The sequence below is a fragment of the Hyperolius riggenbachi genome, chromosome 5 (genome assembly GCF_040937935.1).
Source record: "Hyperolius riggenbachi isolate aHypRig1 chromosome 5, aHypRig1.pri, whole genome shotgun sequence".
NCBI classification, from domain to species: Eukaryota; Metazoa; Chordata; class Amphibia; order Anura; family Hyperoliidae; genus Hyperolius; species Hyperolius riggenbachi.
The window spans coordinates 333,688,646-333,700,738 of NC_090650.1; the positions used below are offsets into that span (position 1 = coordinate 333,688,646).

At 45.8% G+C, this 12,093-nt stretch overlaps 1 protein-coding gene across 2 annotated transcripts in view; it reads left to right on the forward strand.

Moving 5' to 3' along the window:
- Positions 1–5,941: 5,941 nt before the first annotated feature.
- Positions 5,942–12,093, forward strand: part of MAPRE2 (microtubule associated protein RP/EB family member 2) — a 241,828-nt gene continuing 235,676 nt past the window's right edge. For both annotated transcript variants that reach the window (XM_068237353.1, XM_068237352.1), the window contains exon 1: positions 5,942–6,040. The gene's annotated coding sequence lies outside the window, so the exon portion shown is untranslated. The remainder of the gene's footprint in view (positions 6,041–12,093) is intronic.

Below are 12,093 nucleotides of genomic sequence, written 5' to 3' on the forward strand. Positions count from 1 at the left end.
TCAGCATTCTGAGGCTTCCCTCGCTACGAAACATTAGCAACAAGGCATTGTCACTAATCGCATCGGGGCCGCACAGCTCCTCTTCCTGGATCATGGGCGTGCAATAGCCGTGCGAGCATGCGCAGTAAGCAGGTGCCATGGGCTCTGTGCTACTTCGCATGCAGGCTCGTGCGGCTTCTGCGTAGCCGTGGTTTAGGAAGAGGAGCTGCTCGGTCCCGATGTGGAGGGGGGCCGTGCTCTGCAGCGGGGGGCTTCAGACGAGCAAGGGAAGCCTCAATAGGATCCTGAGGCTTCCCTCTCTTTAGGCCCCGTTTACACTTAATCAGTTGGTATGCGGTTTTTTTTCTTCTCCATAGCAGTGCATTGTAAAAAAAAAAAAAAAAAAATTCCGTTAAAGAGACTCTGAAGTGTCTAAAAAATCCTAATTTTATAACTAAATCCTGATTAACATATTAGCCCTACCTAAACCGCCTCATTCCCGCCGCTGTACACCATCTAAATCCCCCCAAACTCCCCAGGGGCAATCCGGGCAGTGCTTCAGTGAGAGGCAGAGCTATGAGCCGCAGCTCTGCCTCTCAGCCAGTGGCATAGCTAAGGAGTTGTGGGTAGAGTTGGGCCGAACGGTTCGCCTGCGAACGGTTCCATGCGAACTTCAGTGGTTCGTGTTCGGGTCCCGCAGGTGAACTTTTGCGGAAGTTCGGTTCGCCCCATAATGCACCATGAGGGTCAACTTTGACCCTCTACATCACAGTCAGCAGGCCCAGTGTAGCCAATTAGGCTACACTAGCCCCTGGAGCCACTCCCCCCCCCTAATAAAAGGCAGGCAGCGGCGGCCATTACGCTCACTCGTGTGCCTGCGTTAGTGAGAGTAGGGCAAGCTGCTGCAGACTGTTTCTCATAGGGAAAGATTAGTTAGGCTTAGCTTGTTCCTGGCTGCATACCTGTTCTGTTCAGTGAGCCCACCATACCTGTTCTGTTCAGTGAGCCCACTGGATACCTGCATACCTGTTCAGTGAACCTGCCACTGCATACCTGTTCTGTGAACCCACCACTGCATACCTGTTCAGTGAACCCACCACTGCATACCTGTTCAGTGAACCCACCACTGCATACCTGTTCAGTGAACCCGCCACTGCATACCTGTTCAGTGAACCCGCCACTGCATACCTTTTCTGTGAACCCACTACTGCATACCTGTTGTGTTCAGTGAACCCGCCAATGTATACCTGTTCAGTGAACCTGCCACTGCATACCTGTTCTGTGAACCCACCACTGTATACCTGTTCTGTTCAGTGAACCCGCCACTGCATACCTGTTCTTTTCAGTGAACCCGCCACTGTATACCTGTTCTGTTCAGTGAACCCGCCACTGCATACCTGTACTGTGAACCCACCACTGCATACCTGTTCAGTGAACCTGCCACTGCATACCTGTTCTGTGAACCCGCCACTGTATACCTGTTCAGTTCAGTGAACCCGCCACTGCATACCTGTTCTGTTCAGTGAACCCGCCACTGTATACCTGTTCAGTTAACCCGCCACTGCATACCTGTTCTGTTCAGTGAACCCGCCACTGCATACCTGTTCTGTGAACCCACCACTGCATACCTGGTCTGTTCAGTGAACCCGCCACTGCATACCTGTTCTGTTCAGTGAGCCTGCCACTGTATACCTGTTCTGTTCAGTGAACCCACCACTGCATACCTGTTCAGTGAACCTGCCACTGCATACCTGTACTGTTCAGTGAACCCGCCACTGCATACCTGTTCTGTTCAGTGAACCCGCCACTGTATTCCTGTTCAGTGAACCCGCCACTGCACTCTCGCCATGGTGCGCACCAGTCCAGCACGGCCGTCACTACACAAACAGCTGTTTGCGGTGCGTTACACGGTGAGTTTGGTGTGTCAGTGTGAAGCAGTACCTTAATTACACTACCTGATTGATGTATACACATGCAAGATGTTTTAAAGCACTTTAGGCCTGTCATTTAGCATTCAATGTGATTTCTGCCCTTAAAACGCTGCTTTGCGTCAAATCCAGATTTTTCCCGGGGACTTTTGGCATGTATCCCACTCCTCCACCTGGGGGTCCAGGGGTTAGACCCCTTGAAACATCTTTTCCATCACTTTTGTGGCCAGCATAATTTTTTTTTTTCAAAGTTCGCATCCCCATTGAAGTCTATTGCGGTTCGCGAACTTTTACGCGAACCGAACCTTACGCGGAAGTTCGCGAACCTAAAATCGGAGGTTCGGCCCCACTCTAGTTGTGGGCCCCGATGCAAGTTTTACAATGGGGCCCCCCAAGCATTCTATACATAGCAATTGATACGGCGCACCAAAACCTGCCAATGGAAACTACAGTGTCTGAGGTGCAAGAAGGGAATGGGGAACAATTTGTTAATAATTACCACTATTCAAAGAATCTATAGAAGTGATTATTATAAGCACAGGACCAATAGAAAGCTAATACTGTAGTTGAGGGAGGGCCCCTCTGGCCCACAGGCCCCGATGCGGTGGCTACCTCTGCAACCCCTATTGCTACGCCCCTGCTCTCAGCGCATCTGTCAGCCCGGATCGCCGCCTCTCCCCCGCCCCTCTCAGTCTTCCCTTACTTAGAGGGGCAGGGGAGAGGTGGAGATCCGCCACTGATAGACGGGAATGGAGGCAAAGCAGCGGCTCATAGCTCTGCCTCCAACAGCAGCAAAATCCACGACCAAGAAAGTCATGGATTTTGCAGAGGAGAGAAAGGGCGAGTTTGGGGGGATTTAGATAGTGTACAGGGCTATGATGTTAAAAATCCTTTTTTTATGACAAAATCCTGATTAAGAGACTTCAGTGTCTCTTTAAAACTCGTTAAGTGTGAACTGAGCCCTGTTGTTTTGTCTGAAAAAAATCAATAAAAATATGCTTTAAAGGGAAGGTTCAGGGAGGGTGGGGAAAAAATAAAAATCAATTTCCACTTACCTGGGGCTTTCTCCAGCCCGTGGCAGGCAGGAGGTGCCCTCGCCGCCGCTCCGCAGGCTCCCGGTGGTCTCCGGTGGCCGACCCGACCTGGCCAGGCCGGCTGCCAGGTCGGGCTCTTCTGCGCTCCAAGTCCTTGTACTTCTGCGTCCCACGCCGGCGCTCTGACGTCATCGGACGTCCGCCGGGCTGTACTGCGCATGTGCAGTAGTTCTGCGCATGCGCAGTACAGCCCGGCGGACGTCCGATGACGTCAGAGCGCCGGCGTGGGACGCAGAAGTACAAGGACTTGGAGCGCAGAAGAGCCCGACCTGGCAGCCGGCCTGGCCAGGTCGGGTCGGCCACCGGAGACCACCGGGAGCCTGCGGAGCGGCGGCGAGGGCACCTCCTGCCTGCCACGGGCTGGAGGAAGCCCCAGGTAAGTGGAAATTGATTTTTATTTTTTCCCCACCCTCCTTGAACCTTCCCTTTAAAAAAAATGTGGGAACTGAGCCATTGGGAAACGTAGGCATTACTTTGAAAATCAGTTGTCTTCTCAGTTATAACTGACAGCAATTGATTGATGCCCCGTTTACACTAAGGGCGGGTTTCCACTTGTAAATGATGCGAATGCGGCTACCTAGCCGCATCGCATCACTTCCGCTGCCGGCCACATCACTTCCGCATCTCCCGATGCGGAAGTCCATGGGGCAGATGGGACGCAGCTGCGGGCTGATGTGGCCATGCGAGAATCTGCAGCATGCTGCATATTTTTGGATCGCACCGCTCCGCACAACATGCACGCAGTGGAAACTCTGCATGTGTTTCAGGACTCCTGCGGTGCGATGCGGCTATATAGCCGCATCGCACTGCTCCTAGTGGAAATGGGCCCTTAATAAGTTATTCTCAGTTCTAACTGAAAGAACTGATTTTCAAAGTAAGTCCCATGTTTCCCTATGACACCTTTCACACTTAACGCATTTTAACTGAAAACTTTTTCACAATGCACTGCTATGGAGAAGAAAAAAAAACGCGTACCAACTGATTAAGTGTAAACAGAGCCTAAAGGTGCGTACACGCACTACAGCAGCCAACGACAGGTCTGGCGGATCGTTCAGGAACAGCCTTATCAGTCCACCGACAGTACGTACACACGCACTACAGTCTGCTGAAAACCCGCCCAGCGGGAGGTGCCGACGGACCAGTCGTTGGCTGCTGTAGTGCGTGTGTACGCACCTTAAGTGTAAACTGGGCTTTGGGTAAGCATCTGATTTTGAACTTGAACTTAAGTATTTTCTTGCTTTCTAGAAGCTCAAAGAGTACACAAGGCAGATAATAGAAACATTATAGGGTATATTTTCCCTGCCCAATTACATGCCTATGTGTCCTTCTGGTGCCGTTGCCAGACCCCCCTGGGCTCTGCTGCCCCCCCCCCCCCCCCCCAACTAGCGATATGCTAACGACAATCTGATTGTCGACACTAGCTTCCTTTGCCCGGCAAGCTGTCAATCAAATTGCTCCCCCCGCGTCCATCAACTTGCTCCCTGCCTCTGGCACCTTACTCCCCTGCCTCCTCCAATTGGCAGCTAAGCCGGGACCCAGGAAGTACTTCCGGGTTGTGGCCATCTTGGATTCGTCTGCCGGTGATAGGAGGCTGGGGAGGATGAACGGGGCCACGAAGAGCGGTGCAGATGCATCCAGGAGGTGGCATGGAGCCGATAGTAGTTTAAAAAGAAAAGAAAAAAAAGTTATGCCACCTTGAGTTCTCTTTAAAAGGCATTTTATGACGAGGTGTGGGAATATCACCAAGGAGAAAACTTATATTTTTTTCAACTTCAATGATAAAGTACCAAAAAGTAAGTGAAAAGGTACCTTAAAATCATTTTGAGTATGTTTTTGGTAGCTGGTGGTTTAGAAGGCATTTTGGCAATTTTGAAAATATCACCTAGGAGAAAAAGTGAATTGCAAATTGGCCCGTGTCACTGTCACCATCGGGTCCAGCTACAGCTGCGGCTGTGCGCTCTCCTGATCTTGGTACTCCAGAATAAATCATCACAGTCCATTCTCCATTAGTAGCTTTAGTAACCTGACAAGGGCAGTGCTTCTCTCCTACTATAGGCATTTACTGAGATGTTTTGATTTTCTAATGTGTAAGTTACACATACCTAGCAACTTTTTGAGATGAGAAAGAGGGACACTTAAGCCCTGCCCCTGTCACACCCCTAGTCACGTATACCATAAAGATTTCATAAGAAAAATATGTTGTTTTATAATTTAAACCACACTGGTTCTTTCTAGCTTGGCTCATTTTCCTTTCTTATTAACATTTTAGAATTAGTACTATATCAATTTGAAGGATGGGAATAAAGTTTACAGTAAATTAAACACATTTTTAGTAGAGAAATATAAATATATATATATATATTTACATATATATATTTACATAGAAAGAGGGACAAAGTCCTGAAAGAGGGACAAACGAGAAGGAACGAGGGACATAGGGACAGGGCTCCCAAAGAGATACTGTCCCTCCAAAAGAGGGACAGTTGGGAGCTATTTAATTACAACCTATGTTTTTCCCCACTTGTGTTCGGTCCTATTTGTATTTTCTATTGCTTGTTGGTGCACTTCGCATTTGAGCGTACAGCGCTTGGGGATATGTGATACTATATAAAACAGTATGTCAATATAAGGTGACACATGGCATCCCTGGTTCTCTCTTCCTAAATGACAGCGCGCTGTGACTGTGACAAGTGACAAGCCGAGCCCCGCAACCCCCACCAAGCACACTAGCCGGTAAATGCGTGCCAGCATGGACAGCATCGCCACGCCAGCTGGGAACTGAGAGCACCATGCAAATCTCTACTAACCCGCCCAAACATTTGTTTCAGCCACGCCCCTTCTAGACGGCTTCCCCAGACATGCAGCATTTTGTGCCGGGTGGGTGTGGCTCCATGGGTCATGTGACGCGACAGCAGGGAAGGGTGGGATGGGCGTGACAGGAGCGCTTGACAGAGAGGGAGGGGAAACAACAAAGCGGTGGAGCCGGTAGGAGCTGTCAGTGAGTTGGAGGAGTCAGGCTAGGCGGTGGAGCAGCAGCAGGTGAGTCCAGTGCCATGCCTTGCATACAGCACACCTGTAACCTGCCTGTGCCAGGTAGCCGCTGCTTCCCAGCGAGCACTGCTACTGAAACACGGCTGTACAGCGGAAACGCTGCCTCCCTACTTCCCAGCTGTGACTTTTCTATAGCAGTGTGATTCCTCACATGACACAGGATGTGCAGCCACTGGGGAGAGGCAGTGCACCAGCTGAGCTCCGTGTAAAGATGTATCTAGCTGGCTATGTAGTCTCACACCACACCCACGCAGCGAGAACAGCACATGCCTCCGTGGGAGCTGCTTATGCACCTGGCTTTCAACATGACGCTCTTATCGTTCAATGGTTAACTATGTGCAAAGAGCCCCTGTGCCGTCACTGGGAACTGCTAGTTCCATTTTGACACAGAGTACAGATTAATGTTCCAGATGTGTGCTGTGCCAGAAATAGTCAGCAGTTTCTCTCTGCTTATGAAACTCTGTTACTATGTATGTATTTGGAATGAGCAGTGCTGCTTCCCTGACACATGACCAGGAAGTGTCACCAGCACTGCCTCATTGACTCCAGACTTGCTGGCTGTGCCCTGTGCCAATCACTGCAGCTGGGCTTGTGTGCCCAGAAAAAAAAAGTAGTGCTCATCACAGTAACAATCATGCTGGGCATGAACTAGACTCATGAGTATAATAGAACCCTTTGTGGTATTCCCTTGTCTCCAGTTAACGGAGATATTTATTGTCCTAGCTGGAGTGATTTGTAAATAACTTACTGGAGGTTAAATCAGGACTCCTCATTTAATTTCAGTTGTGGGTTCCCACATTCACTATATAAACAGGATCACATTTTACAACTCCCTTCAGTGTCTTGTGTCAGTACCAATATATTTAACGGGGATCACCAGAATTTTCATTGTTAAATGTGAATAGGATGGCAGCTGGTTAACCTCCATTCTTTCCCTGGCCCTATTCTCCCCTTCCATTCTTTCCCTAGCCCTATTCTCCCCTTAAGCACAGCTACTCTCTAGTAGCTTAATAATTAGCGTTATTGAAGTGCTTTCAGGACCATCTCCTTTTTGCCCCCAGAGACTAATCTCCATCCCCCAGCTGCGTGCTCTCCTGAACCACTAATGTATGCGCTGAATCAATGATTAGGCACATTTTAAGGATTGATTTTGATCGTGGGGGAGGCCTTGTGTAAAGGCGGATGTCAAATACTCCCTGTGACAATACAAAGAAGAGCTTTCCATAATATTTCTCTGGTGTCCCTTTTTATAATGAATGTTTCTTTTCTTGTTTTAAGAAACGGTTGCACTTCTAATGTAGGAAACAGGCATGCATTAATCTAAATGAGCTCTTGGCAGGATGACTTGCACAAAATATACAACCACTTACTGAACCTCTTCAGGATCAGGAAGTCAGGTACCATACTAAGCTTGCTCAAATACATTTCATCATCCATATATTCTTCATTTTCACTCCATCTAATTTTGTGTAAATGCACATTATTCAATACTTTCAAGTGGTTGTATTTGTATGTAATGTTTCTACAAAATGATGGGATTGCAATTATTAAGATTAGGTAAAATCCTCAAGTATTTTAATATAAAACTTTATGTGGATAAATTTAGGCCCTCAGATTTGTTCAGACTGCTTGTTAGATGTACGGTATTTAGCTTTGCATGTTTGTGTTTTGAACTAAGGAATCCAAGCTCAAAAGTCAAACTAGTTATCAGATGTTCATTATGACTGTAACTGGCCAGGCTGTTTCACAACTACACAGTTATCACTTATTTTAGTAGCATTGTTCTAGTCTCATAATTTAGCTTTGAAAGAAATCCATTATGGGTCTTTTCTTGAAAATTCATTGCCTAGTGATACAAGGCCAGTGCAAGGCAGCAAGTGGTACTGTAAAAATGGTGCAAGCATCTAGTACCATGGACAGCAGAGCACGAGATAACTAGATGTTAATTGCTTTGCAAACCTTCAATAATGTGCTTGTGTGTATTTGTACAAACGCTTTGTTTTTGTAATGTTTATTTGGGAGTAGTATTTCCAGGATCCTTAGTATAACAGGTCATTTTAAACAGTTCTGTGGTAGTCAACCCTCCCATACTAGGTTGTATTGTCATACAATCTAGTGTCACAATGACATTATTTTCATTATTAATCCATTTTATTTTAACTTTTTAGTTATTTAACTTTTTTTAGTTTTTAAAACAAACTTTTTAAAACTGTTTTTAACCACTTTTAATGCGGCGAGGAGCGGCGAAATTGTAACAGAGGGTAATAGGAGATGTCCCCTAACGCACTGGTATGTTTACTTTTGTGCGATTTTTAACAATACAGATTCTCTTTAAAAACTATAATGGCCGAAAACTGAAAAGTAATAATTTTTTTCCTATTTTCCCATTAAAACACATTTAGAATAAAATAATTCTTGGCATAATGTCCCACCTAAAGAAATCCTAATTGGTGGCGAAAACAACAAGATATAGTTCATTTCATTGGGATAAGTAATAATAAAGTTATAGACGAATTAATGGAAGGAGCGCTGAAAGGTGAAAATTGCTCTGGTGTTCAAGGGGTAAAACCCCTCAGTGGTGAAGTGGTTAAATCCCCATAAGAACATCATTGCATTGTGATTATATTGGTGGTTGCACTGCAACAGACTGGGGTCCATATGCAATTCACTTTTTCACCTGAGTTTTCTCCTAGGTGATATTTTTAAACTTGTCAATAAAATGCCTTTTAAGCCCCCAGAAGGAAACAAAATGCTCAAAATAATTTTATTACTTTTCCCCCAACGTGTTGGTACTTTTTTTAGTTGAAAAGTACTGGAAAGTTATTTAAAATCAAAGATGAAAAATTATCTCCTAGGAGAAAACTCAGGTGAAAAAGAGAATTGCATATGGCCCTGAGTGTGAAAGGGCCCTTAGAATTCATGACAAGTTATTATTGAAACCTGGGAGGGAGGAGGCACCTCAAAAATGATGATTGTAGGTATTAGATAAAATAATGAAAATTTGCTTACCTCAAATTAGGAAAGAAACTTATGTAAACAAGTTTTTTTTTTTTTTTTTTTTCTTCACTTCAACACTAGACAGAATACATTTCTTGGATCACAGTCCCCTTCATCAGATCAATACACAGCGCCATTTAAAAAGCCGTAATGGAGCTCTGAAATGAATAAATATTAAACCTGTGCAGCTCCATATCAGGTGAGCTGCTCTTCTGCAGCCTGTACTCTGCGATTAGGTGATACAGGGAGGGAGGGCAGACACCAGGTTATGGTGTGTGGGAGAGGGAGGGGAGACCACTGCATACATTTGAAATCAGTGCCGGTAGACTTGGGCGCAGGATACAGCTGGTATAAGGCTGATCCTGCTTCTGCACAAGTCCGGGCCGTGTTAATTACTATTCCCCCTCCAGGCCGCCATGGATAGTGGGGAATGATCGAATTATGTTTGTTTGTTTTTTAAGCAACTTCGGCTCCGTCTTCTGACGGCGCCGACGTTACTCACTGAGCACCGCTATAGATGTGATTCCTATTTCAGTCTATGGTGGCACCGGCTGCGCCCAAATCTAGCAGCGCTGAAAGCACTGCTCCGGGACCACTGGATACCAGGTACTTTGTATAGGGGAGGCGTACCATTAGATACTGAGTACGCTCTATTGGGGAGGGAGGACCACTAGACACCAGGGAATGCTGTATGTGGGAGGGAGGGGCACCGCTAGTCATGAAGTATACTGTATGAGGGAGGGGGTGATGCCAATAGACACCGGGTAATGCGTGTTCCAAAGCCACAAACTATGAGCTATTGATTTTGTTTTATTTATTTTTTTTACATTTTTTTTTTTCCCCTTGCACTCAAAATTTTCTCTCTGGCAGTCAAGAGTTTCATGATTTATAACTAGTTATCAGTAAGAGTTGCACTATAGTCCAACTAGGTTTGACTTGAGAGAAACTCATTTTAATACCTGAACTCTTAAAGGGGAACTGAAGTAAGAGGTATACGGAGGCTGCCATATTTATTTCCTTTTAATCAATACCAGTTGCCTGGCTGCCCTGCTGGTCTATTTCTCTGCAGTAGTATCTGAAGAACACCAGAAACAAGCATGCAACTAGTCTTGTCAGAGCTGACTTTAAAGTCTGAAACACCTGATCTGCTGCATGCTTGTTCAGGGACTATGGCTAATAGTATTAGAGGCAGAGGATCAGCAGGGCTGCCAGGCAACTGGTATTGCTTAAAAGGAAATAAACATGGCAGCCTCCATATACCTCTCTCTTCAATGAGAAAAAAGGAACACAGCCTAATTCTATGCAGGAATGGCACTACACATACACATTTATCTCATCCTGTCACATGCCACTGCAGGTACCCTCTAAGCATGTTCTTTCCATCCATTGCAATATGTGAATTGGAACCCATGATGTATTTACCAGTGGTCATAGTTCTGAAAGACCAGTGTAAAGCAAGGTTATTTATGGCTACATTTTTTGCTATTTGCTATGAAAGTCTGTGTGGCATACATTTGTACTCCTTGAATACCGTAAGACTTTAGTCACAAGTGAAGCATTACTGCAAAGTGTAGCATTTGTGGCAACCAATCAAAATCCATTTTATACATGTGAGCACTGTGCATGCTGATTGATTGTTTTGGCTTACTGCTCTCTGACCTTAGTGCTCTTCGTCTTGCTTTGTCTGATTTAGGCCATAAGACTGGTAATCGGCGAAACCCTGAAGTTTACATAATCATATTTCTATATCCCTTTGGACTAGTAAAAGTAGACAGCCATGCACTTTGTCTCTGTATTAAACATGAATGGGATTTAAATCCACTGGGAGACATTTGATAAAGCTAGATAGCAAATTCAGAGTGGGTATTCATACTTCCAAGTACTGTGTATCCTAATGTGAACTTGTGCTGCTTTTTAAAGTAAAATACCACTCCTGCTTAAAAAAAAACAACCCTTTACAATATGAATGAACATTTAGTAGTGCAGCACAGCAGTTTTTACAGTTCATTGTTGTTAACAGATTTGGAACGGCTGGCTCTGACCCCGCCACAGCTAAGGGAGTCGGAGAGCCACTGTGTGGCCCTCGCCATGCGTAGCTTCGCTTGCATTCCCGTCTGCACTCCTGAGTCCTGCAGGGGAATGGAGGATCGTAGACGACCGGCGCGGGAAACTATGGCTGCAGGGGGCTGGGAGAAGCCCCAGGTAAGTTAAACTCTTTTTTTCAGCAATTGGTTGAGGTACACTTTAAGGACTAGAGTTTTTTTTTTTTTACAAATCAGTACTTCCTGATCACTGTGATTGGCTCACAGTGATCAGGAGGTCAGAAGCCAATTAAACATTTTGACCGCTGTACGGTACTCGGGAGCCACTGGCATTAAAACTACGGCGCATCAGGCTTAGGCAACCACAAGTGTGATGTATTTTAATATGCGGAGGTCCTGAGCTAGTTAAATATTACTGTTCCATTTCAGCTTGCAGCTGGCTTTGATTTTCCAAAACTGAGGCCTGGTGCACACCGAGCGGTTTTTGAAGGGTTTCGCAAACCGCTTCTGCCTCTGAAAACTCATGGCTAATGTATCTCAATGGGCTGGTGCACACCAGCGGTTTGAGGTTTTTAGCAAACCGCAAACATGGGTCCTGCAGCACTTTTGCGGTTTGCAGAAGCGTTTCTGCCTCAATGTATAGGAAAAGCGCAAACCGCTCTGAAAAATGCTAGATCAGAGTGGTTTTCCAGGCGTTTTTGTTACAGTAGCTGTTTAGTAACAGCTTTACTGTAACAATATATGAAATTTGCTACACAAAAACGCTCCAGAAAATGCTAGGCATGTTCAGAAAACCTCTCTAAACATGCCTAGAATCGCTTTGAAAAACCTCTAGCGTTTTGCGGATCTGCTAGCGGTTTTGGTGTGCACTGGGCCTGACAGTAAGGGCCAGAGCACACTAATATGCTTCTGTCCACTTTTTTCAACAAGGAGTATAAGGCTGTAACTTTGAAGTGTTGCTGAAAAACAGACAGAAGTGTGTTAGTGTGCTCAGGCCTTAAA